Genomic DNA, 26,266 nt, shown 5'->3' on the forward strand with positions numbered 1-26,266 from the left:
TTTTCTCCAAAAATTTTTCTAACAAATTCTATGGCATTTGCATAGAACTGACTTTCTGACAATTTTTTTCGGGGTATTTTTTACAGCATATTATTGTAATTTACATTTAATAATGAAAACCTTAAGTAGTTTTTGATTTCGTTACAAATGTCTGAAATATGCTGATCACAAATATATCATTTTCAAAAATACATTCGATGAAATTTGGGGTTTTTATGAAATATATAATTTTCAACACTATCGGATAGCCTAAAATAATCATAACTTAAATTGCATTTCTTTAATTTTTTTGTGTTTTATTGGTGTTAATACAGTTTCCCACCTCACTAAACAAATTTCGCTTGACACCTATTTTATCTCTTTTACTATTCCATTAACTTTTTAAGGTTAAATTGGTTTTTCTTTTAAAGCCCAATTCCATAAACTAATCCAAACTGGATTAGTGAATCTTTTCCTTTTCAACACAATTTCTAGTTAACTAAACACTTTAAAACTTCGTATACTGGTAGACTGTGTCAAAATAAAACGTTTTTTTTCTCTTGGCTTTCTTGAGAAAATTGTAATTTGTTTGTTTAACGTAGTTTAATTTTTCGAATTTTAACCAATCCTATTGCCTCCATTGAGCTTAAATCATTTGCTGCGTCTAAAACAGACAACATCCTGTCACTAACCCTCAACCTAAATTTATGCCTTTCGTTTGTTTTTTTTCTTAATTGCTAAATTAATTTAAGGATAACTATTAAGAAGAAAAAAAAAACGAAAGCAATGGAAAATAATTTTAATCTAACAATTAAGAAAAAAAACGAAAGCAAAAACTCAAAACAAGCGTAACAATTAAATTAATTTAACAATTAAGAAAAAAAACCAAGGCTAAAATTTAGGGTGAGGGTTAGTTAGGGTTAGTGACAGCAAATGATTTTAGCTCAATAGAGGGCATAGGATTGGTTAAAATTCGAAAAATTAAACTACGTTAAACTTACAAATTACAGTATTCCCAAGAAAGCCAAGAGAAAAAAATGTTTTATTTTGACACATTCTACCAGTATACGAAGTTTTAAAGTGTTTAGTTAACTAGAAATTGTGTTGAAAACTGCCGTTCAAAAGGAAAAGATCCGGATTAGTTTATGCACAACTCCATTGTCTCTCAAGACAAAAGAATGCCGACAACAACATGTTCTTTATAACAGTGCATAAGTATATAAAATCAAATCTGTCGCTCTGAAAAATACCCATGTTATTATTTGTATCTATATACACACGTGAAATATATACAATTTAATTTTATAGCATTCACACATGCATACACACAGCAAATAAATTCTTGTACAAAGTAATCCAGCTGTTTACTTTCATACTTACTATTGTCTTTGTTCTTTGCAGTGAATTTGTGTGCCTTATCCATAATCCTACCAACAAAGAAATGACAGCCATAAATATAACAATGAGCGGAGACTTCGTTTTTGTGGAAATCGCTGTGGATAGTTCACACCATGCATTGCAAGTTTTCTTAGCTTGCTGTTCTAAGAATAACTTCTCAAATAATGAAGTCCCTGAAGCACTGCAAGAAAACTCCAGCTGAAGGCCCAACACTGTGGGACATGGACTCTAAACCATAATACTTATAAACTCAGAATTGCAGAGCTACAAATTGCTGCGACCTGCCATTGTGAAATACATACAGAAAACCATTCATCATCATCATTGTTCTACCGTGGTCGAGACAATGGAATTTACTATGTTATGCCAGACCTCACGGTCCATCATAGCACTATGGAGGTCTTGTTGCTGGATGCCTGTATCCCTGGAGATTACATCAGGGTAGGAGAGTGTGCACCCTCTGGTATCGCGAGCAGATGGCTTCCAGAGGAGAAGAGTAGAAGTTACCTTTTTTCTGCTCTACAACAATGTCCAGCAAACTGGACTCTCCTACCTTTCACAAGAGATGATACAGGTGGTAGTTTCCCATATATTTGTACTTTGGTTGGATGATGCTTCCACGAGAGATTTTGAGCTCTCGTAAGGAGGCGAGTGTAGGTTCCATCCAACTACCTCTCAAGCTTCTTTGATAACCTATTTCTTTATTACCCACAAGGGGCTAAACATAGAGGGGACAAACATGGACAGACATAGGTATTAAGTCGATTACATCGACTCCAGTGCGTAACTGGTACTTAATTTATCGACCCCGAAAGGATGAAAGGCAAAGTCGACCTCGGCGGAATTTGAACTCACAACGTAATGCAGACGAAATACCGCTAAGCATTTCGCCCGGCGTGCTAAAGTTTCTGCCAGCTCACCGCCTAACCTTTGATAACCATTGAAATGAAACCCAATGGAAAGATGGGAGTATATTGAGGGCAGATAAAAGAGAAATGAATTTGAAAGGAAAATATTTTTCTATGATTAAATTGGATTTTAATGGAAGATTTTCAAAACAATAAAAAAAAGTTTAAAATGACTGAATTTCTAACAATTTCCATTGGGGGAACACTGAATTTCAGTTTGGTTTATGAGTGATAAAAAAAATAAATCCCTTGGATTTCTAGGCTTAATTCCTATAAGCAAGGCAACTAGAGAGCCTTATTCAGTTTTGCTGTTGAAGAAATTAGAAATGTGGCCAGAAACTTATAAATTACATTTTTCTTTTTCTGTTAATTGGTTGGGACTTTAAACATGACGGACTACATTAACTTTTTCTGCTCTCCGCTAAAAGCTTTCTATTTCTATGTACACTACAAATGTATCTGTCATTCATTGGCATTATGCATTTGTGTGTTGAAACCTTGAGATTTCTGTTCCTTGAAGTTTCCTGACTGTTTAATCAGACAGGTAATCATCATCATCATTTAACATCCGCTTTCCATGCTAGCATGGGTTGGACGATTTGACTGAGGTCTGGCAAACCAGATGGCTGCACCAGACTCCAATCTGATCTGCCAGAGTTTCCACAGCTGGATGCCCTTCCTAACGACAACCACTCTGAGAGTATAATGAGGGCCAGTCAGGCAGTACTGGCAATGACATCACTCGAAAGTTGTTTTTTAGGTGCTACCAACACAAGTGCCAGTAAGGTGACGCTGGTTACAATCATGCTCAAATGGTGCTTTTTATGTGCCAATGGCATGGAAGCCAGTCAGCTGCTCTGGCAACAATCATGCTCGGATGGTGCTCTTAGCGCTCCACTAGCAGGGATGCCAGTCATCGAATTTGATTTCGATTTTACTTGCCTCAACAAGTCTTCGCAAGCAGAGTTTAGTGTCCAATGAAGGAAAGGAATACAAGCCGTTTAAATTCATGTATACAATATGAACCCCTTGTCTCCTGTTTTTCAAATGTTTCCTGTACTTGATGACACGTGGCTGGAAAAGTAATATTTAATACTGTGATAAAATAGATTGCCTTGTTTTAAACAAACCAGATTAAAATGTGATAAGATTCAAAGTAAGGAGGATCAAAATGTTGGCAAACCACAAAATGAATTGCTCAATGAATTTTGAAAGACTGAACCATTCTTGTCTCCCAGCATACCAAAGTTGATTCCCATGAACTTTACTGCAATAATTCCTTAATTACAAAAGTCTTTAGAACAGACTTCAATAACATGGCAGACATTAATGAAGGGAATTCAGATTAAATTTTGAAAAAAATGCAAGTTTCAACAAAAATGCAACACGAATGGAACTCTAAAAATAAAAACCTGATTCTGCTACAAGCTCACTGTCAAAGTGCTTGCCTCCTTGGCAAGAGATTTAGGGATGACAAAATTTAGCCTTGCTGGGGGTTTTAAATTGGTTTCAAGAATTCACATTTTTCAGTGCTATATACATTTAAAACTTTAGTGGAAGCAGTATCAGCATTATCGAAGAATACATTTTGACTAGAAATTACCATTTATGATAAATGAAATTCCTAAAGATGGGAATATTTTTGAATTAATCTCACAACATTCGAGGAATTGTTTTCCCTTACAATTTTTAATATCACCTGTAGGCAATGATGTAGTCTTGAGAATATTCTTGCTTGCAGCATCAGTGAGAGAAAAAGCAAGAAATAAAATGTAACTTGAGCTTATTTGACACTATTTGTGAGAATTAAGACCACTTGCTCACAGACCTCTCCAATGTTCAGTGATTTTATAATCCATTAAAACTATTCTTTCATTCTGGATTACAACTGGCAAACGTCTGCTTTTCACACAATGTAAGTATCTGAGCCATTTTTACATATTTTGAATTGGTTTTGCAAGAGTTTTGATATGAAACTCTGGAAATTAATGCCGGGGCAGTGGAAATTTGATAAAAAAACCATTCATCAGTTGCTTGTGTATATTTCACAACTTGTTCCAAAACGATGATTGGCTCCACAAATATTGCTACTGATCAAAAAATATTTGGGTGGCTGTGGAAGGTAAAGAAACAACTGCTTTGGAACAAGTGAAATACCAAGAAACAATTTCTAGGTTACTAGCACAATGAACTGGCAACTCCGGTCATAGTGCTAGTGCATGCATATACAGCTGTGTGCGTGCGCACATACACGCGAGTACTGTCCAAATCTCCGACCAATCACATACAGCTAGCTGGCATTCAATTGGCGTATCAAGTTTCGGGCATTTTGATTGGGTTTTGGATAGAAAATTCACAAAAAAGTCACTTCTATTGATTTTTTAATGGCTTTGCGGGGTGACTGGGGAAATGTAAAGATGTGCACGACCACCCTTGGACAGTTTTGAATGACCATAGAAAGTGCGAGCCCTCTAACTGAAAAATTGTGGATTTGTATAAAGGACACACACGCACACAGACATTTTGCCATTTATATATAGAGATACAGAGACTCTTCCTAAATATAATATTGTAGAATGTTTGGCTCTCATACTCATGGCTCCTCTGTTCCCACTCACTTCCACCCACCTTGAATCTTGAGGGTCCACCTGGACACTTATTCTACCTTATTCAATCTAAATTCTTCTAAATGTGATGAACCATGATGCTTCTCTACAACAAAAGTATCTTCCGCCCCCTCCTCTTATTCTTGAACATTCTCTCTCCCCTCCCAAGGTTCATAGTCATGTAAACTGCTGGACCAACTCACGAGTGATGTTGGCACGAAAAAATCACCCAATACACTCTGAAAACTTGGTGTTAAAGCCATCCAGCCATAGAAAACCATGAAATGATTTGAATCTTAAAAGATTAGGATTTAAAAAAGGGTGTTTTGTTTTTGCTTTTTTTTTTTTTTTCAGAATTTCAATTTTCTGTCTCTTATTTTTTAATTTTATTTTCTCGGAAATGCTTTGGCTTTTGTGGGGTCCTGAAAACGAAGCAGCTCAAGACTTTTGGTGATTTGCATATCATTGAGTTTTTGTTCTGGAATTTTCCCTGAAAGAAAAAAAAATGTTAAAAGGTGAGTGCAATTCTGTGTTGTTGAATATTTCTTGCATTATATTTATGTAGTGGCAAAGTTACAGAAAATGGTACAACAAAGAATTTTTATTTTTTGCAGAGTTATAGCAATGTCTCAAATTTGAAAAAAAACTTCAAAGAAAAATCAAAACTGGAAAAGCTGTGGAAATTTTTAGGTGGATGTAGAACTGAAAATTTTTTTCTCATTATCTTTGTTTAGAAAAGAATTTTTTTTTTTTTTTGCAAAAAGGTTTTCAAATTTAATTGGTTGGGGTTTATAACAAATTCCACAAAAGAAAATTTAAAATATATTAGCATTATCTTATCTATCCTGTCTTATCTATTGATTGTTTGATCATAGAAGTATTTGGTAATGGTGTTAGAACCAGATTTTGCCACTTGTCTTGATCTTCTGCTACTCTGAGTCAGCAAAATTGAGGATTGTCCAATCTTTGTTACAAACCCATCTTCTCCTTGTCCTGCTTTGCTTTCGTCCACCTTCCACTGTGACTTGCAGAATTGTCTTTGCTATAATCCACAGATTGAATAATGTATCTTTGCAAAATTTTATTAAAAATTAAGCATTTTTAACTTTAATTGTGAAACAAATTAGAGAACAGCGGGAGGGTCACCAAAATGCAGTTGTAGCACCCTTAAAATTCTGAGTTCAAATCCCACTGACATTAATGTTGCCCTTCCAGTGACAAAGTACCACTCAAATACTGAGGTTGACAATATCTACTGTTCCCTGTACTTTTCAAGAACTATTTTATAGTTTGAGGTTTTGTAAAAGTTAATTTTTTAAATTATTGATGTTTTAAAGAATATTAACGATTCTACGATCAGAATTATTGATTCCTCATCATTTAATATCCATTTTTCATGAAGGCATGGGTTGGATGTCTTGAGGGAAGCTGGCAAGGCTAGGGGCCATACAGCTAGACAGTAGGTAGGAACAGTGGGAATCTTGCTTCGTTCATGCGTGTCACTAAGATGCTGAGGCATTTGGCTGTTACACTATATTTACTGCACTTTTCCCAGTTTTTAACATGAGCAGTCTCACAGTGCACCCATCAAAGCAACATGCATGAACGGATGCACTGTCCACTTCAAGTATATCCAGCAACCCCCAAGTGAGACTTGGGGGGCACACACACTGAAGTGGCATGGGCAGTGCCAGCTGACTGGATCCATACTGAGGAGGGGTCTAGTCTGTCTCGCCTCATCCCTGTGTTGGTGGTGCAAGGGACGAGAGCTCAAAATACGATCAAGACAGACCCTTAGATGCATCAGTCCCTCAGCATATTGTAGGTGCAGAGCATAGCAGTTCCACACAGTAGTTGCCAAAAAGCTTTCTCAGATCCCAATGTCCAGTAGTGCCATCTCCATCTAAATGTCGCATTTTCTCTGCCAAATCCATTACCATTCTACCAATTCCACATTAACAGCATTTAATGCCAAATCTATTCTTGTAGTTGGTTCATTGTTTCTTCCCAGAAAGTCTTTGCTTGTGATATCAGTCTCTACAGTAATGTTTAAGGAAGCATTTCTTTGACCATAGGTAATCATAAACAGGTTCCTGTATCAGGTGCCAATTTCCTCATGATGGATTCTCACATTAATTTTGTCACATGACTATCTAACATAATTTTACTGATGTCTTTTACTAGACTCAAATCACTAAATGAAATGTGGGTTTATAGAACCAATGTTTAATGAAACAAAATTATCTTGCAAGAAATACAGCTTTGGCATCTGTACTTGACTGGTGGAATGACTAATTTCATTCTGTAATTCCAGATATTCCATAATTCCCTCAAGTCTGTGACTAGACTGCATCATCCTGCCAGCTGGTAGCAGCAGTTAATTGTATCTGATGAAGTGTTGTAATCTGGACAATTTGAAGTGTCTTCTCCTGTCCAGTCTATTTCTGTTTTTTGATGAGATCTATGATGTAAATTATTCTAGCCACGGCCCCAATTGCCTTTCTAAGCCCCACCCCCATGTTTTGTGTACCTGGAACAGTTATTCCTTTTCATTCCTTAGATATTTATTTGGTAATAATTTCTGCTTTTGCCAAGAGTGTGGTGTTAGTTATGGTAGATGTTGTTGTTGCTGGTAAATGAAAATGTCTTTCACAGACCCTGTCAACATGTTCAAGTTGCTGGAAGTGTAAACAATTGCAAATACAATAGTTTGTTTACTTTAAAATTGATGTCTTAAAGTGTATGGATTGCCATTCATTCCACTTGCTGCTAGAGATATATTCTTATAATATTTATCGGCCCTAGAGAGGGACAATACAGGACATCACAAAGTGTTCATGGGTTCATAAATGAGCTTTAAAATTATGTATTTAAATATAATTAAACAATATAATTAAAAAATTTTAAACCTTGGCCATGAAGTCCACCAGCTACACTGTACCATTTTACTGTGGTTGAAATTAAGCAGGGGTCATTCACCCGCAACTTTCTTTCCACATCCTTCCATCTTTTCCCATATACACTTTGTGACAGGCGTCTTTTCTCTAGCCCCTATCTTGCTCTTCAGATGATATCTAAAGTAGTATAGCAAGCCAGGGCTGGAGATGAATGTTCCTGTTGCGACTCCTTTCATTCTAGATTTCCATATACATTCTTTGAGTATTGCAACTGTGCATAAGAAACATGCCTTACCTTCCTTCGACGATCCGGGTGGTGGCGCAATCTTAATCCTGAACTCTGCTGATAGCTGTACTCTTCCCATATGTGACAGCTTTGTTCTGTGTAAATTATAAAAGCCTGAAAGCTCTGGACACTGAACAAATGAATGCAGAATGGTTTCATTGTCCTGCCCGCACCTTGGGCGTACCAGTGGCACTGACATTCCATGCCTAGACAGTTTATCATGAACAGGTAAAGCACTGCCAGGCCAGGGATTTCTGGTAGTTACCCAGGTACCCTGGCCTGAAAGTTCTTTTGATCAGGTTGGCTAACTGGCCCTCATTGGGACCCAGAGCCCCTCCTAGGGCATCATCCCTCTTGAACTCTACCAGCCTGCTATAGAGTATTGAGGTGGTACTCTCACTGCCAGCCTTACCCGCCTTGTGGATTAACACGAGTGCCTGTTGGCACTTTTTGCCATTCAGTTAGGTTATGTCTTTTTATGAAACCGGGTTTAAACTCCTCAAAGGAGGCCCGTCGCGGAAAGAACATGTTTGCGGATTCCACACCTGTTCACCTTCCAGGTAGAGCCAGAGGTTCCTTGGCCTCAGCGCATGTTTGCACATCATCAGCCACGGCATCCCTAACCCACCCTTTAGTGGGTTTTGGCAGCAGACAGAGTGCCTCACAAGCAGTTTTCCTCCCCTCCACAAAAAGCAAAATCGGGGAGATGGAGCATCCTTCGCACCCCAACTCTTATTGCCATATCTAGTTCCTCCAGTGCTACTTTCGATGGTATCGCCTGTGTTAGTCCGTAAAACAGGCTCGGCAAGTAGTATTGCTGTAGCATCATGAGCTTTTGACGGGGCTTTAGGGGAGCCCGGCATATATCGTCCATGCATCGTGATACGGTCTCTACCGATGTGTCTCTGTTCTGTGTCGACCAGGGGAGAGCTTTTACCCCTAGGTACGGCACGCTTTCGTCCGGTTCGACTCGTGGCAATGGGCACCCATTGAGTTCTGGCGGCGACGTCACGTTAACTAGGAACGACTTTCCCCAGTTCCGAATGGAGAACCACGCACATTTGGAGACGTTAATGGAGAGCCCTACCGCGTGGTAGAACTCCGAGCAAAGATCGAGGAGGCTCTGTAGTCCCCGGCTAGAGCCGGAGACTAGCACTAAGTCGTCCGCATACGCGAGGCCCGCCATGACCGCACCACCGATCTGGAGGCCCATATTGGCGGGCAGGGCTCCCAGCAGCAGGTCGGTCGCGATGTTGAATAGGAGTGGTGATAGGGCATCGCCCTGTCGGACACCGCGCCTAATCTCGATCGGCGTGCTGCTCTCGGTCCCAATCGTGAATGTGGTGGTGGAGCCCTCGTAGAGCTGTCCCACTAGTCTGATCAGGTGGTTATCGTAGCCGAGCCTTCTCATGCCCGCAAAGATAAGGGAATGCGAGACCGTGTCGAAGGCTTTGGCTAGATCCAGGAAGGCTATTTCTAGCCCCGGGAGTTTAGGTCGGGCGTGCGTTGCCCCCCTGGCGTGGTCCAGTAGCCGGCGGAGGAGAAAGTTATTCTTGCCGCATCCGTCAGCCTTAATGAAGCCACGCTGGGAGGGGTTGAGGGGGCGTTGCCTGGAGCATCCTGGTGGCAAGCACCTTCGTGTATAGGCGGTAAACCGCAGAACAGATGGTGAGCGGGCGCCAGTTGGCCAGGTCATTGGGGTTTCCTGCCTTCTTTCAAAGGAGGATCGACCTGCCATGCAACAGGATCCTCGGAACGCGTCCCGTTAGCAGTAGGCAGTTAAATATGTTGGCGAGGACTGCAGGGTCGACTGCCCTGACTTCGCGAGGTGTCAGGCCATCGGGGCCGGCGGCAGAGGCCGGATCCATGCGTCTGCGGGCGATCTTTAGCTCCTCTACGGTGAACGGACACAAAATGGAGGTGTTGTCCGCTGCGGAGAAAGCCTGTCCCGGTAGAGCGCTTCGATGTCGCTCATCGGGACGGGGCACTCGCCCCCTAGGTCCTCACCAAGTATCACTGCCATAAGCTTTTTCCTGTTGAGAGCGAATAATCACTGGAATCGTGCATAACGTGCTACCTTCGCGCGTCGATTTGATGGTCTTGGTCCAGTGCCAATTCGCTGTTTCGATGGTCCTGGTCCAGTTCCAGGGGTGGTCCGCCTTTTCCTTTCACGAGCGCTCACCCAGCATGATGCCATGTGGCCCACCCATTCCTCTACACGATTCTCGAACTCGATCCAGTTCAACTCCGAGCAGTCCTCGCTGAGTGCCAAGAGGCAGTCTGCGAAGGACGATGCCCAAGTGGAGTGACCTGGTGATGCAGCTTGACTGAACGGCTCCCGCCAGTCCGGGACTGCGGGCTGTGCCGTGCTCCTCATGGTCGGTGCGCTTTGCCCAGCGGCGGGGGCTTGTGGGATTTTGTTATGAACCTTTCGCAGATCGCAACGCTTGTCGCTGATCTGTTTAGCCGTCTTGTTAAGTAGCCAGGGGGCTACCCCCATATTGATCTTCTTACACCCCGCCTCCAGCAATTCCTTTTCCTTCGTTAGGAGGATCTCGACTTCTTCCTCCGTCCAGCAGCCTCGCGACGTCCGCCCTGAGGTACGTGCGAGCTGAGCACACTTTTCCCTCTTGTGTACTATCTCGTTCATGCGACTATCCTGCGCCTATTCGCCTGCACAGGGTGCATATGCCTAATGTGCTGTGACAGCCCCAAAGCCATACAGAAGGCTTGGCTGCACCATTCCCATTTGTGGGGGAGCTGCTGAGATACTAGTGCCGTTGGAACCGCGTTCCCCTTGCACTTTCCTGCGTGGCACCTGACCGAGTGGAGGTGGCCGCAGCGGCTGCACCTGTAGACAGGCTTTTGGGTATGCCTGTTGAGTACGTGGAGCCCCCATTCGAGGGGGCTCGAGAAGTGTCGAGGGCAAAGTGGACACACTATGGAAATCGACACGCATGGAATCTCCAGGGTGAACGCATCGGCCGACGGTTGGCAGGCCACGCCGCTATCAACAGCCTCCCCCATGGGCGGTCCGTCCTCATAATAGCGAGGGGGAACGGACAGGGGAAGGCCGGCGAGAGCGTCATGGTCCGCCGCGAGCTCCGGCGGGAGTTGTTCACCACAGAGAACCAACGTGCGGGACGCGCATTCAAGAACAAAGCGGCCCGGTTTGTCCCTACAGACCGTAAGCGACATGAAGCCACTTTTACTAGACATGATCGGTGGGGTCTACCTGATTACGCCGAGGAGGGCTAGACCTTGTACCCACCTCAGGGGGAAGTAGCTTTTCGCCACGGCGTGGGCACGTCCCATGCCGCAACTGATATCGAGGCCCTTCCTGGGACCTCGACACCCGTAGGGCATTAAAGTTTGCATCATGTTTTTCGACCGTTTCTCCGTGAACTCGAGCCGGATTTCCAGGCAGACTGCCAGTGCACCCCAAACGCGCATAGGGGCCGCCCCAAGGAGTGATCACCAGATGCACGCACAGGTTCGCCATACACACATAGGAGGGGGGACCGGAGCCCCGCCCTTAATAACCGCCCCAGAGTCAGCGGAGTCTCCCACCGTTTTGGTTCAGTCAGGGAGATCGGGCCGCTTTCGTTAGTCCAATGCGATGCAACCAATTCGGTATGGCTGAACCTACCGGTGTATCCAACACCGTCCGACGTAGCTCACATCACGGACGTAAGCTCTCTTGCCGCAACAAGGCAGAAACCCTTAAGAGGGAGCTGCAGGCTGGACAAAGACATGAATGATAAAGGAATGAAAAATGAAAAGATGGTTGGTGGGGGAAGCAGACAATGCTGGCTGATTGTTGCTTCCTGAAAACATTCTCTTTTTCTCGACAACACAAAATGAGATTTTGAACCTCCTACTAAAGTTCAAAGAATGGATGCAGTCGTACTTACAAGATGAGGCATTGAGCCTCTTACCAAAAAATACCAAATCCAGATTTCAAATCGAGGCACTAAGGCCTCTTACCTTTCCTCCCCGACCAGGTAATTTGTCCCCTGAAGGCAATCTTGCAGTTCTAAGTTAGGGCTCCAGAAAGTAAAGCTATATTGGTCCTTGGAAAAGGAGTCCATCACCCTGAACTTATCACTTTTCATCATGACCTATGCAGTTACCTGTGGAGGCCAATCTGGGTCTTCAGGACAGGACCCCTTCCCTCCAGCTTCTTCACAAAGCTGTGTACAGCCCCTCCCTTATGAAAGATCACAAATTCATCCTTCAACATAATGGGAGGGGCCACAGTTTACTCCATCAGTGGCACAATTCCCACTGACACGGTTTCAGCACATGTCGGCAGTGTACTACTAACCGCCGGTAATGTGCCATTCTTTTTTTTCTCCCTTGTGCGATGAGCGGGTGTAGTTCTTCCGCTTTATCCAGAGGATCTTCCCTCCCTTCCACAGTCTCGGGGTCCTTCGGTGGGCAACCATTGTTGCCCACCTTTTTCCCCTTTTTTCAAGGAGGTCTCCACTGCCTCCATCTTTCCCTCCAAAGGAGGAGGCACTACTTTTGCTAACTGCTCTAGGACCATACTTTGGTCCTGGGTACAGTTCTTAATATAGCCTAGTTCCAGGCACAGGTAACACTTGTGGTGGGGGGGGACCCTCAAGTATCACTGAGTACCTGCAAGCAACCATTTTCAAGAAGTCTGGAAATACCAGATCTTTAGTGGCTGATTGGGTCCGCAGGGTCAAAACCGCTTTTAACCCCACCCAATCAGCCACCGGCAACAATTTCACATTTAAAAGCCTGGGCATGCTGCCATCCAGACCCCAGCGGATAGTGTTCTCTATCCATTCTTGTTCAATGCCCGGTGGTAGCCCACAGACCCAAACTCTTGTTAATTTCTTCCCACAATATGTGGGAAGAAACAGAGTTTCTTGCCCTTCCAAGGGCTGGCTCACAAATTTGCAAGCCACCTCAGGGGTGTCAAACAGCAACCACAACGTTGCATATTTAGTACCCCTGGAAATAAACTTAATAGTTGGCAGATACTCTGCCAACTCTTCTATATCTCTCTTAGGAAAGACAGCGATGGTGTCGAGTGATTTAGAATAAGTCCTTAACACCACTGTTCTTTCCTCTTAGTTTTTTAGCCATTTCTTGGGTGGGATTATTTTCCACTCCAATGCAGTGTTCAATTTCTTTGCCATGCTTTGAAGAAAAAGTTCAGTAAAAAAAGACAACAAAAGTCCAAACAAAATCAAAAAACAATTCGAAGGAAGACAAAGAGCAGAAAAACAAGAGAAAGAAGATAATTCAAAACAGCAACACACAATTCCAGCCACCGGATACTCCACAGGTACTCCAAAAGTGAACAGGGACACAGCACAGCTACAAAAAAAATCCATCACAAATTGGTAAAAATTCAAAAACTTTTTCACAAAAATTTCACAATTTTTGGAAGCGGAACCCCCCGCCCCAAAAAAATCTGCACTCTTCTCACAGCTAAGTGACACAGCGCAACTATAGGCAGACAAATACCCTGAAATCCAGTGGGGATTTCTTGTTCGAAAAAAGGACAACAACAAACCCCACTAAATCCCCAAGAAAATTTACTGCCGGAGTTGAGCAAGCAGTGTAGGGAGATGAGTATATTAACTTTTGCAATTTGGAAGATTTTACCAAAATTTTTTTCTATTGTGTTAAGGCTTTTTTTTTTTCAATTCTGTATCTCTTAGAAAGGCTCTCAGCTCCCCATCCATGACGTCCATTCTCTTACTTTAGAAGCAGACCGAGAGGAGGTAGTGAGGGTATCAAGCCTCTCTCCTGCAGGGAACGAATTTTTGGTGCCTACTCACTGCTCGTCATGCTCCATAATCTGTCCGCTATGTCCTCGGTGCTTCTCTTCTCCCCAACGATGGGAAGAACATATAGAATGTGGACACAGCATTAAATCAGTCTACAGACGCAGTAAATGTGGTGGGGAAGGCAGGCACCTCCATTCTATGAGGTGCCACACCGGCCTATGTAGTGGTGCATCTGGTGCTACTCAATCTCTCTTCCAATGTGACCACTGCGGTCATTCTTTTTTGACGGCTGCAGGCCGATCTCACAATGAACGCCACAAACATCCTGTGGCTGCGAATGCACGCACAATGGCTGCTCATAAAGAGCAGCTGGCGAAGAAACGTGCGGATTGGGCAGCCACTGCCAAGGCCGAAGATGCAGAGGCTGCTGGTCAGATGAAGTAGCGAACCTTGTCGAGGAGGAGGCCGAGTTCTTGGCGGCAGGGGTTAGGCTAATCAATGCGGCCATTGCACGGTTCTTACTGGGCAAAACAGCCAAACAGGTAGGATCCAAGAGGGAAGCCCTGGTCAAAAGGACATGTGAGAGTCATCATGAGTCAGGGCGGTCCATGACTGATTCCCAACCATGTCGAGGGAGGACCTCCATCTTGTTCAGACTGGAAGGATTGCTTCCTTGACGCTGCATGTCCTGGGCATACTCGTTGGTCTGCGGTCTTCTTTGAGGCCCTGTTGAAACTTGTGGAAGACGGGAGCACGACTGTCTGGGACTCTTTTGTTAGTACAGTCGAGGACTGGGTGGAGCCCTGCAAGATGCTGCCGGGCGGAAATAGTGTGGATAGGGTAGCTGCAAAGTTCAATTTTCGGCAGCGGGGTAAGCTTTGTAGATACGCCTGCCACCAGACATTATACAAGAAAGCTAGGAATAGGCTCCTTGCAGTTGTATTAGGCGAGGATGCGGAGCAGGGATGCCCAATCCCTATGCTTGCTATAGAAGACTTCTATAAGGGTAGGCTTTCCTCTCCAGGCCCTGAGGTCGATCTCTCCGACTACACTTCCTCCTCCCTGGTGGAGAACGGTCCTATTTTGCGGCCGTTCTCGGTGGAGGTTTAAATTAGTCAGAGACGTATAAATATTTCCTCAGCTGCGGGTCCCGATGGTCTCACAATTTCTGAAGTCAAGTCCATGGACCCCTCTATCCTCACAAATATTTGCCTCTGCATGTTGCTGGCTGGTAAAGTACCCGATATCCTGAAGTGTGGTAGATCCATCCTCGTCCTCAAGAGGGCGGATGATCTTTATGATCTTACCAACTGGCGACCGTTGACGATATGTTCAGCGGTATATCGTCTTTTTACAAAGATGGTTGCCAAAAGAATGCTTCAGGTAACTCCCCTTAATCCAGCAGAATGTGGATTTATCCGTGTGGATGGTTGCAGCGAGAATTCATTTCTCCTTCAGCAGCTCATCAGCCACATGATGGGGAGGCCAGCACGAGTGAGAATACCGCGGCTGGAGGTGGCCTTCATGGGTCTCCCCAAGGCCTTTGATACAGTCTCGCACTCTTTAGTGTATGTGGGACTGTAAAGACTTGGGTTCCACAAGCACATTATAGAACTCGTGAAAGGGATCTATGAAGGAAGTACTACCAGATTCTCAGTCGGTGGGCAAGTAAGTGAACCCATCGAGATTCACTAGGGTGTTAGGCAAGGTGATGCGCTCTCGCCAATCCTCTTTAACATTGCAGCTGACCCGCTGTTAGATGTGTTATCGTGCAGCAGGGAATTGCATGTTGAGGGGATCCGGATGGATTGAATCGCATACGCAGATGACTTGGTCCTGGTCGCTGTGTCACGCGGTGGTCTCCAGGCTCTTATTGATAGATGCTTGGAGTTCTGTCACGCAGTTGGACTGGGACTTAATGTCAGTAAGTGTGCATGGTTCACCATCTGTGGCTGGGGCAAACCCTATCTTGTCGATCATAGCACTCTGCTGAGCATCAATGGTGTCGCCTTAAAACAAGTAGAACTGGGGGAGAGAGTATCCTACCTAGGACTAAATATTCCCACATGGAGTTCGAACTCAAGTCGGGAATTTACTTTAGATTCAGTGGCGCAGATGTCACTGGATATCAATAAGATATGCAGGGCTCCGCTGAAACCCCAACAGAAACTCCTCTTGCTGCAGCAATATTACCTGCCAAGATTTTGTTATAGTCTTGTGCAGGTACTGCCATCAAGAGGTATTCTTGAGAGACTTGACACTGTCATCCGCGTGTGGGCTAGGAAGATGTTGCATCTCCCTGAAACTACTTCCTCTTCCTTCCTATATAGCAGCCGGCGTGATGGCGGGTTGAGTCTTCACCAAATGGTAAGACCGATATGCAAATGTGTCATCCACCGTAATCTTCACTTACTGACCTCTGGGTATGTCTCTGTTAGAATGGTTGATGATTCTGCAGGATTAAAGATAACCACCTCTAGCCCCTGCAGCAACACGAAAAGCCACCATTATTCAAACAGTGCAACCTGTCTATCCCATAAAGCTCAATTTTTCCCATATTCCTCACCATGGCAACCAATCAGTAGCACTGAGCAACTTGCCGTCCCCCCCTCATCCCCCCCGTGTAAATTTTGGCGCCAATCTGACCCCATCTACCACCTCTTAAACCATTCCCATCCCAAAATGAGACAAATAACCAAGAAATCAAACAACTTTTTTGCATTTCAGCTTTATAGATATTTATGATGATTATATATGCACATATATGTATACACATTATATATATATTTATACACACACACAGATATATATATATATATATACATTAGCACAATATATCTGATTAATAGTATGTTATGATTGTGCGGTGGTGGTGGTGGACGATAATAATTCACCATTCTAAAAGACCTGTGGCGGGAATATTTAAACAGACATACAGTGAGAGAGGTGTTGGGAGAAAGAGTGACAGAGATGGCGAAGGCAGAGAGGGAATGAGTGGAAGGTGTCAAACGTCGTTATAGAGAGAAAGTAGAGGGAAGGAAGGAAAGAGAGATCAAGGAAGACAGGGTGATATCCGAAAGAGAGAAATGACACACTTGTCAAAGCCTGGGTTTTGTTGCCCTAGTAACCACAGCTTTTGAGATAGGGGTTTCTAACCTAGTCCAGTCGCTTCCTTGCCTCTTTTTACATGTCCCTGTAAATTTTGGTGCCATTCCGACCCTTAAACCGTTCCCATCCCAAAATGAGACAAACAACCAAGAAATCAAACAACTTTTTCGCATTTCAGTTTTAAGGGTCAAAATAGCCAAACAGAACCAGCAACTTATAGCATCCTTCAACTTACCATTGCTAACTGCGGGCGCTACCAAATACGACCCTGACATCCGGCTGGTGCACTCCCATAGATGGGCAGTCCAGCCGGTGCATGGTGCATGTGTGGCAGCATACCGTGGGGATGCAGTTGGTAATAGTTGGATAAGTAGGCCAGGTAGGATTACAGAGGGGTGTTACTTGGGTCTTCTCGTGGTTCACTCCAATGTTTATCCTACCCTGCGTAGAGCCCATGGTGACTCCACGTGTCCAAGATGTAGAGTAGGGGCAGAGACAATTTCCCATATCAGTGGAGTCTGTGGTGCTCTTAAAGGCCCACGACTTGCCAGGCATAAGATTTGTGGCCTGGTGGCAAAGGAAGATGTAGACTATGGTTGGAGTGTCAGCGTGGAAGCTTCTTACAATGTAGGAGGCTCCCCGATCTAGTCTTCAGCCGTCCGGAGAAGGTAGTGGTCATCGATGTGACCGTCTGATTGGAGCAAGGAGATGCCTTGAAAGAGGTATCTCTTGAGAAAATGCACAAATACCGGCCACTCATACAATTGCCGTTACATCGACTCCCAATCAGTGCCTGTGGTGCCTGGTGCCGACCTGCGAGTGTGGCACTGGACACCCTGGGCATCCATGACAACTCATTTCAGTGAGTACTCAGCCAGATGGCTATGCTACAGATGTACAATATGCTGAGAGACTAGCTCTCAGCATGGGGGGGGGGGGTCTTGTGGGCAAAAATCCTGTACGATGACTTTGGAAAATTAGACCCATACCTAAAAGACATCAAAATAACACCTGAGTTGACATTTGCAATCACCTCTCTTTATATTTTGGTGTTTTTTTTAACTCTTTAAATATTTTGGGAAAGTGGGATTGCCCTGGCTTTGAGAGGTAGCCTTATCTCTAAGTGCACGTCGCTATAACTAGGCATACGTGGGACCACCCACCTTAAATAAAGGGAATAGATGACCAAAGGTCTAACTAGCCAAATGCCTCGTCATCTAATTAGTGATGCGCATGAACGGATCGAGACAGTAAAATAAAGTACGACTGAAGTACTGAGGTCAACAATATCAATTGTTAGACCTTTTTAAAGTAAGATTTTATAGTTTTTGTGAGGTTTTGTAAAAGTTATTGAACTTTCTGGAACTGTAAACAGTTGTAAAGTTGATAGTAATATTCTTTAATACATCAATAATTTATTAAACTGATTTCACAATGGGAATTATCGAACCTTGATCAATGAAAACCATTTCTGTTTGCTACAATTATTTAGTGTTGCTGGGTCAGAAGTGCATGGCCCTTACATTAGGGCACACGTGTGCTATTGTTGGAATATTTAGAAATCCATTAAAACGCTACATTTTCTCAGCCAAATCCAATCCACAATCAATTATGGCATTACCATTCTGTCCAGTTTACATAAGTGTGTGGTAGATCCTCATCTTATACCATTTCCATTACTGTAGTTGTTTTCTCAATTTTTATAAAGATCTTGTTTGGGATATCAGCCTCAACAGAAATAACATGCTTCAGGAAGCCTTCTTTGATGATAGGTAATCCTAAACTGGTTTTTGGTGAAACATGGGTGGCCAGTCATTTGTTTGTTGCCAGGGATGTTTCTTTATATCGGGTGCCAATTCTCTCAATGGTTGGAAATTTATCTGCCAGAATATTATGGTTAACATGTATAGACTTCTTTTGAATTTTTGAGACAAATGAAAATGAACATAGCTTCTTAAGTTGGTTATTTCTTTTCCATCCATACTGGGATGGCCTGTATCAGAGCTTGGTTAATACGAGAACGTGCATTTGGTCTTCTCAGTTTATTAACAATGAATGAAGCCAGTGCACTCTGCTGGCTGTGTAATGTTAGTGTGTATACACTACAGTGTAAGCGCCTTGAGAGAAAAGTTGGACCTAAGAAGCATCAGATGTGGTGTGCAAGAGACGACTGCGCTAGTATGGTCATGTGGTGCAAATGGATGAGGACAGCTGTGTGAAAAAGTGTCACACCCACCCTAGCAGTTGAGGGAATCTGTGGAAGAAGTAGACCCAGGAAAACCTGGGATGAGGTGGTGAGGCACAACCTTTGAATATTGGGCGTCACTGAGGCAATGACTAGTGACCGTGACCTTTGGAAATATGCTGTGCTTGAGAAGACCTGGCAAGCCAAGTGAGAACATAACCCGTGGCCTATGCCAGCGGTGTAACCAGCCTACTTATGTGTACCTTTCTTTTGTTGGACACTAAACTTTGCTTGCGAAGACCTGTTGAGGCAAGTGAAATCACAATCAAACGTTAAAGCATGATCATTGCCAGGGCTGCTGACTGGCTCCCATGCCAGTGGCACATAAAAAGCACCATTCGAGCGTGATCGTTACCAGCGTTGCCTTACTGGCATTTGTGCCAGTAGCACCTGAAAAACATTTGTGCCAGTACTGCCTGACTGGCCCTGGTGCCAGTGGCATGTAAAAAGCACCCACTACACTCTGAGTGATTGGCATTAGGAAGGGCATCCCGCTGTAGAAACTCTGCCAGATCAGATTGGAGCCTGATGCATGTAGGTACATGTTCTACATGTGGATCTTGAGTCAGTAATCAGTAGTGGATGTATAGAGCAGTGGTTCAGTATCTAAGAATTGTTTAAGACCAATAGTTGGAGTTGGTTCTTTAATTCTCTTGTCTCTAATGAAAAGTGCCATTTTAGAAGAAATGGTACCCAAGGTTATCTTCCTAATATGGTATTAGCTTGAAAAGTTTTACTAATTCTCAAAATAGCAACATTCACAGAACAGTGTATGGTTTCCAATTTGGAAGATTTTACCAGAGAATGTTTCTTTCTCAGTTCTGTAAAGACTTTCAATTCTGTAATTCTTTCAGATGCCATTGTCTGTTTTGAATATTATAAAACCATTCATCATGCAACAATGAACAAGGCAGCTGCATGCATATGAATTGATTTCCATTTTATTCAAGAGCATTTTTAAGGTGCTGTTACACACATGCAAGCACACACAAGGAAATAATGGATTATCCTGTTTTCAATGTATGAGGGTTTAACAGCAGTTTCCTCAGTTTTAATTTTGACATCTCTCTTTTGAGATTTTAATCTAACAATTTGCATATCCTCACATTGGACCTAAGAACTGTTAGACATACTTTTCCATGAGAGCTGCAGTTCGACTAGCAAATGTATCGGGCATACTGGTTCCCAGTGCATGTTAGTTGAATGTTAGTTGAAGATTTTGTTCTTGATCTCAGTTCCTAAAGATAATCCATACAGCTCAATTCTTAGTTCTTTGACTTTATAGCAAGTTAACCTCCATTCATTGTAATTCAATGCAGTCCTGGAAGGGAATGTTCGTGATACCAGTGGGGTATCATGAACCGTTTTTTCTGTATTTGCTTTCAGTCGTTGAGTGAAGGAATTAACTTTTCCCAAGAAGTGATGCAATTGGCATAGAGAAGTGGGAGATGAGAGGCGTTGAATTGCATTGACTTTGGAGGAGAGAGGTTGGATACTGTTAGTTGATATAATGACCAAGGAACTTCAGAGAGGTTTGTTCAAAAACGCACATATCAGGGTTGATTCGCACATTGTAGGTGCAAAGATGCTGGAAAAGTTGAGATAAGTGTTGGTGATTTTCCTGCATGTTTCTAGCTATGAGCAAATCGACATAAGCAAACACAGTCAAGTCCACAGACAAACCTCCGTCAAACCTCTGGAATGTGCTCATTGCATACTGCAAACCAAAGCTCATAAACAGGAGCAACAGTTTTGGGACTGTTGTCCAGATTCATAGGAATTTGATAAGCTCAGATGAGGTCAACGTCGGTAAAAATGGTACAACCATGCAAGTTTGAAGAAAAATCTTGGAGGTTCTTTTTAGGATAGCAATCGGGATCAGTGCCCACATTCAAATGTCTATAATCCTCCACCGGGCGAAAATCTGAATCTCCTTTCCGTGCCAAATGTAGAGGAGATGCCCAAGGGCTGGTGGAGGGGTGAATAAGGTTGAGTTGAAGTATATGCTCAAACTCAGATAAAGCCTTTTTGAGCCGATCAGGGGTGAGTCACCGTGGGTGCGAAAAGACAAGTGGTCCGGAAGTAGCGATATAATGGCAAGTTGAGTGTGTGACTTTGACCCTATGCTGAGCGCTAGTCCCTCAGCATGTTGTATGGGTGTATCATAGCCGTCCGGCTAAGTAGTCGTCGAAATGACCTGTCTTTTATGCCCAGGGCGTCCAGTGCCACACTCGCAGGTTGGCACCAGGCACCGATTGGGAGTCCATGCACCTCTACTGGCCGGTCGAACTCCTGCAAAAGCAATTGCACGAGCGGTCGGTATTTGCGCACTTTCTCAAGGGATGCCTCTTTCAAGGCATCTCCTTGCTCCAATCTGACAATCACGTCGACTACCACTACCCTTTCTGGACGGCTAAAGACCAGATCAGGGATCAGCCTGGAGCCACCTACTGTGTAAGACGGCTCCACACTGACACTCCAACCATAGTCAACAGCTTCTTTCACCACCAGGCTACATATCTTATGCCTAGCGAGTCGTGGCCCTTTAAGAGTCCCACATACTCCGCTGACGTGAGAGATAGTCTCTGTTCCTAATCTACATCTTGGACACTTGGGATCACCACAGAGACCACGTGTTAGAGTTTCTCGGGTAGGATATACATTAGAGTGCATCTTGAGTAAACTCAAGAAGCACCCCTCTGTGATCCTACATGGCCTACTTATTCAACTATTGCCAATTGCATCGCCACAGTACGCCACCGCACACACCCCCTGCACATCCCCTCCACAAGTTTTATTATATGCTTGTGGAACCCAAGACTCCTCAGTCCCGCATACACCAGCGAATGTGAAACTGTATCGAATGTCTTGGAGAGATCCATAAAGGCAACCTCCAGCCACGGTATTCTCAGTTGTGCTGGCCTCCCCATCGCGTGACTGACGAGCTGCCGAAGGAGAAATGAATTCTCACTGCAGCCATCAGCACGGATAAAGCCTCTTTGGTTTGGATTCAGGGGAGTTACCTGAAGCATGCGATTGGCAACCATTTTTGAGAAAAGACGATACACCGCAGAACATATCGTTATTGGTTGCCAATTGTCTAAATCATATGGGTTATCCGCCCTCTTTGATACGAGGACAGATCTACCCTGCTTCAGGATATCGGGTACCTTACCCGCCAGCAGTTGCAGACATTGGCAAGAATAGCTTGGTCCATTGATTTGATCTCACTAATTGTGTGACCATCGGGACCCACCGCTGACGAAATCTTCATCTTTCTCTGACTAATTTTAACCTCCTCCACCGAGAACGGTCTCAAAATAGGACCATTCTCAACCTGAGAAGAGGAAGGGTAGTCGGATAAATCGACTTCAGGGCCTAGAGCAGATAACCTCCCTCTAGAGAATTCCTCTATAGCATAAAGCGGAATTGGGCATCCGTGCTCCGTATCCTCGCCTAACACAACTGTAAGGGGCCTCTTCCTATCCTTATACAAATCCTGGTGGCGGGTGTAGTCAATACGCTTACACCGCGCTGAAAATTGGCACTATTCCTAGCTATCCTACCGCTATTTCTCCTGGTAGCATCCTCCCTACGCGAGTTATTGTGCTCCACCCAGTCCTCTACCCTTCTTTGAAAAGAGCCCCAGGCAGCCGAGGACCCGTTTTCTACAAGTTCCAATAGGGCCTCGGAGAAGACCACGGAACAACGGGTGTACCCAGGACATGCAGCATTGAGGAAGCAATCTCTCCAGTCGAAGTCACACTGGGGTCCCTCCTCGACTTGTGGCTGGGAATCAGCCACGGGCTGCCCTGACCCTTGATGATTCACACGAGTCCTTTTAGCCAGGGCAGCCCTCTTGGAACCTACCTGTTTGGCAGTCTTGCCCGGTAGGAACCGTATGATGACTGCATTGATCAACCTAACACCTGCCTTTGAAAACTCTGCCTCCTTCTCGACGAGGACCACTACTTCCTCGTCTGACCAACAGCCTCTGCGTCTTCAGCCCAAAGCCTCGGCAGCGGCTGCCCGATCGGTACGCTTTTTGGCCAGCTGCTCTTTATGAGCAGTTATCCTGCGTGCATTAGCAGCAACAGGATGCTTATGGCTGTCAAAAAAGAACAGCTGCAGTGGTCACATTGGAAGGTAAGCAGAGCAGGACTTGGGACAGGCGCACCATCGCACGAGCCGGTGTGGCACCTCACTGAATGGAGGTGTCCACTTTCCCTACCACATTTGCTACATCTGTAGACAGGTCTAATACCATGTCTACATTCTAAATGATCTCCCCATCTTTAGGGAGAAGAGAAGCGCAGAGGACATAGCGGACAGGCTATGGAACACTACGCGCAGGGAATTGGCAACGAAAATTCGCTCCCTGCTGGAGTGAGGCTTGATACCCTCACTACCTCCTTTTGGTCCGTTTCTAAATTAAGAGAATGGACGTCATCGATGGGGTCATGTGCTAGGTCTAGCGGGAGCTGAAAGCCTTTTACTACCAGGGAATATGTACCGTAGTCTAAGCTAAATATGCCATTTCTTGTCCGGTTGTATGTCAGTGTCGGGCGCAATAAAGAGCACCCGACACCGGTCCTGTCGTTGATCTGAGGGCCACTAATTCTACCTTGCAGAGGAGATGGCCCGTTGTCCCCTGCAGGGGAAGGTGGCAATTCGGCCCAACGTGTTTGGGCAGTATGTTCAGCCTGACCTGCGGGCCCTGTCCTGGACCCACAGGCCACCAGTTTCACGGCGCCTGGCTGCCGTTTGTTTTTTGACTCATTGTATTCTGTCATAGTGTCTGTGCGGCAATTTCCATGGGTCTATGGCTGAAGCGATTAAGTTGAACTTGAAGAAGGTGCAAGACCACCCCCACAGAGTAAGGCTAGCAACCACTGCCCCAACCGACTAGAGTACCCTCCGGCCAACCAAACAGTCTCCCAACAGCAGACCATGAGAGGCTCTGCCTGTCAGTGAAGACAGGCTCACCTGTCAGTGAATCCACCCCATGTCAGCAGTGGTTTTCGATAACACCGCTGGCTGGGGTCATAAAAGACAGGCCTCGTCACTCGGGTCCAAAAGAAATCTGGTGATCCCTAATGAGTAACCACCCAACATGCCACAAACCCTCCCAACAAACAGAACCTAAGCCAGGACCCTCCCAGACAACAATCAGGATCCCCTAATGTATCCTAGAAGTGGACCTGACCAAATTCCTAGTGTTCCCAGTGGGAACCCTCACAACATACAATCAGAAGAAAGCAAGCTAAACCGGGCCAGCCACTATTTGGCTAGCACGGGATTACTAGAGGGCAGGCCAACAGCCACCTACCCACCATAGTGGGGAGGCTCACACCTCCCAATCAAGATCACCCATATTCCGCATGGTCCCCACCAAATTACTTGGCACCACTGGGGAAGATGGACACGTTTAGGTTGTCCAAAATGAGGGCTCTTATCCTGCCTTGCATAGAGGGTATCCGGCATCGCCTCCATATGGACGTAAGCTCTTTCACCACGCCAAGGTAGTGTCCATAAGGGTGCAGTCTGGTAGTGCATCCACCTGCTGAGTAAAAAACTGGATAAACCACTGAGTCCCGACAGGTCATAACATACCAGACCTACCTGTTGGTGAACCCACCTTCTGTGACAAGGAGGTCATAACCAACAGGTCCCACGAAAGAGTTCCTGGTGGCGGGCATATAATATACGTTTGTACCGCCACCGAAAGTTGGCCTTACCATTAGCTATCCTACCACTATTTCTCCTGGTAGCATCCTCCCTACGCGAGTTATGGTGCTCCACCCAGTCCTCTACACTTCTTTCAAAAGAGCCCCAGGCAGCCGAGGTCCCGTCTTCTACGAGTTCCAATAGGGATGTTTGTTTGTTGACACTGGCAACGACCTTGCTAGAGTATCTCTTCATGTGCTACCGGCACAAGTGCCAGTGAGGCGACGCAGCCAATGATCACGCTCAAATGGTGCCTTTTATTTGCCACCAACACGAAAGCCAGTCAGCTGCTCTGGCAACGATCACGCTCAGATGGTGCTCTTAGTGCTCCACTAGCATGGATGCCAGTCATCGAATTTGATTTTGATTTCATTTGCCTCAAGAAGTCTTTGCAAGTAGGGTTCAGTGGCCAATGGAGGAAAGGTACACATAAGTAAGCTGGTTATACCCCTGGCATAGGCCACAAGTTATGATCTCACTTGGTTTGCCGGGTCTTCTCAAGCACAGCATATTTCCAAAGGTCTTAGTCACTTGTCATTGCCTGTGACAATAAAGTTAGTTGAACAAGTTGCCACGATGAAGCCGGAGACTGACTGTGGTCTGAAATCTATTAAGCAGACGTCCTAATGACGGTAATCAGTCAGTTGGGCAAACATTGTTAGAATGACGGTAACTGCATGTGGTCTGTGGCCTTAGGAAGAAGAGATATTCATGTTCCTTGGTGTGAAAAAGAGTGCCCTAAATACTGGAGTGTCCAAGTGTCACCTGACGGCACTTACCATCAAAGGGAAGTAATTCAGCTACCTTTGCTAGCAAAGGGACGTAATTCAGCTATCCTTGCTATGCTACATATAAATGGGTTATAAAATCAGTTTAATAAAACCAAATTGTTTTGCAAGAAATACAAATATGTACTTTGTTGCCTTTATAGCAAATCAACCTCCATTTGTTGCAATTCAATAGTTTTCCAAATGTTCCTGTATTTCTCTTAAAAGCCAATATTCCTGTTTTGAAGTTTACAGAACCATTCAATAGGCAAATAGGATCATATTGAATTCATAGATATGTATTGATTTCCATTTTATTCATTTGTGAGCAGTTTTTCAGGTGGTGTGGTTCTGTTACACCCACACTTGCATATACTTATGACAATAATAACGACCTCTCCCATTCATTTCGACATGTGAACATCTAACATTTTCTTATTTTAAATTCTGATGTTTGCCTCTTAGACTTAAATCCTGCCAATAATTCATACAACTCAGACCTGACATTAGAATTGGACAGTTCTTGAACATGACTCAGACAGCCCACTTCATAGTATTTAGATTTTGTATTGAAGGC

General features: G+C 44.3%; 1 protein-coding gene and 1 long non-coding RNA gene across 4 annotated transcripts in view; both read left to right on the forward strand.

Annotated features, from left to right (window-relative positions):
* The first annotated feature begins 2,315 nt into the window (after nt 1-2,315).
* Nucleotides 2,316-3,795, forward strand: LOC118767507. The gene is made up of 2 exons (XR_005003430.1): nt 2,316-2,829; nt 3,269-3,795. It is a non-coding gene; the product is annotated as an uncharacterized LOC118767507 (long non-coding RNA).
* Nucleotides 3,796-3,985: 190 nt separating this feature from the next.
* Nucleotides 3,986-26,266, forward strand: part of LOC115223301 (N-glycosylase/DNA lyase-like) — a 128,573-nt gene continuing 106,292 nt past the window's right edge. For all 3 annotated transcript variants that reach the window (XM_029793809.2, XM_036512177.1, XM_036512176.1), the window contains exon 1: nt 3,986-4,200. The gene's annotated coding sequence lies outside the window, so the exon portion shown is untranslated. The remainder of the gene's footprint in view (nt 4,201-26,266) is intronic.

This window comes from Octopus sinensis, linkage group LG22, assembly GCF_006345805.1.
Source record: "Octopus sinensis linkage group LG22, ASM634580v1, whole genome shotgun sequence".
In the NCBI taxonomy this organism is placed as follows: domain Eukaryota; kingdom Metazoa; phylum Mollusca; class Cephalopoda; order Octopoda; family Octopodidae; genus Octopus; species Octopus sinensis.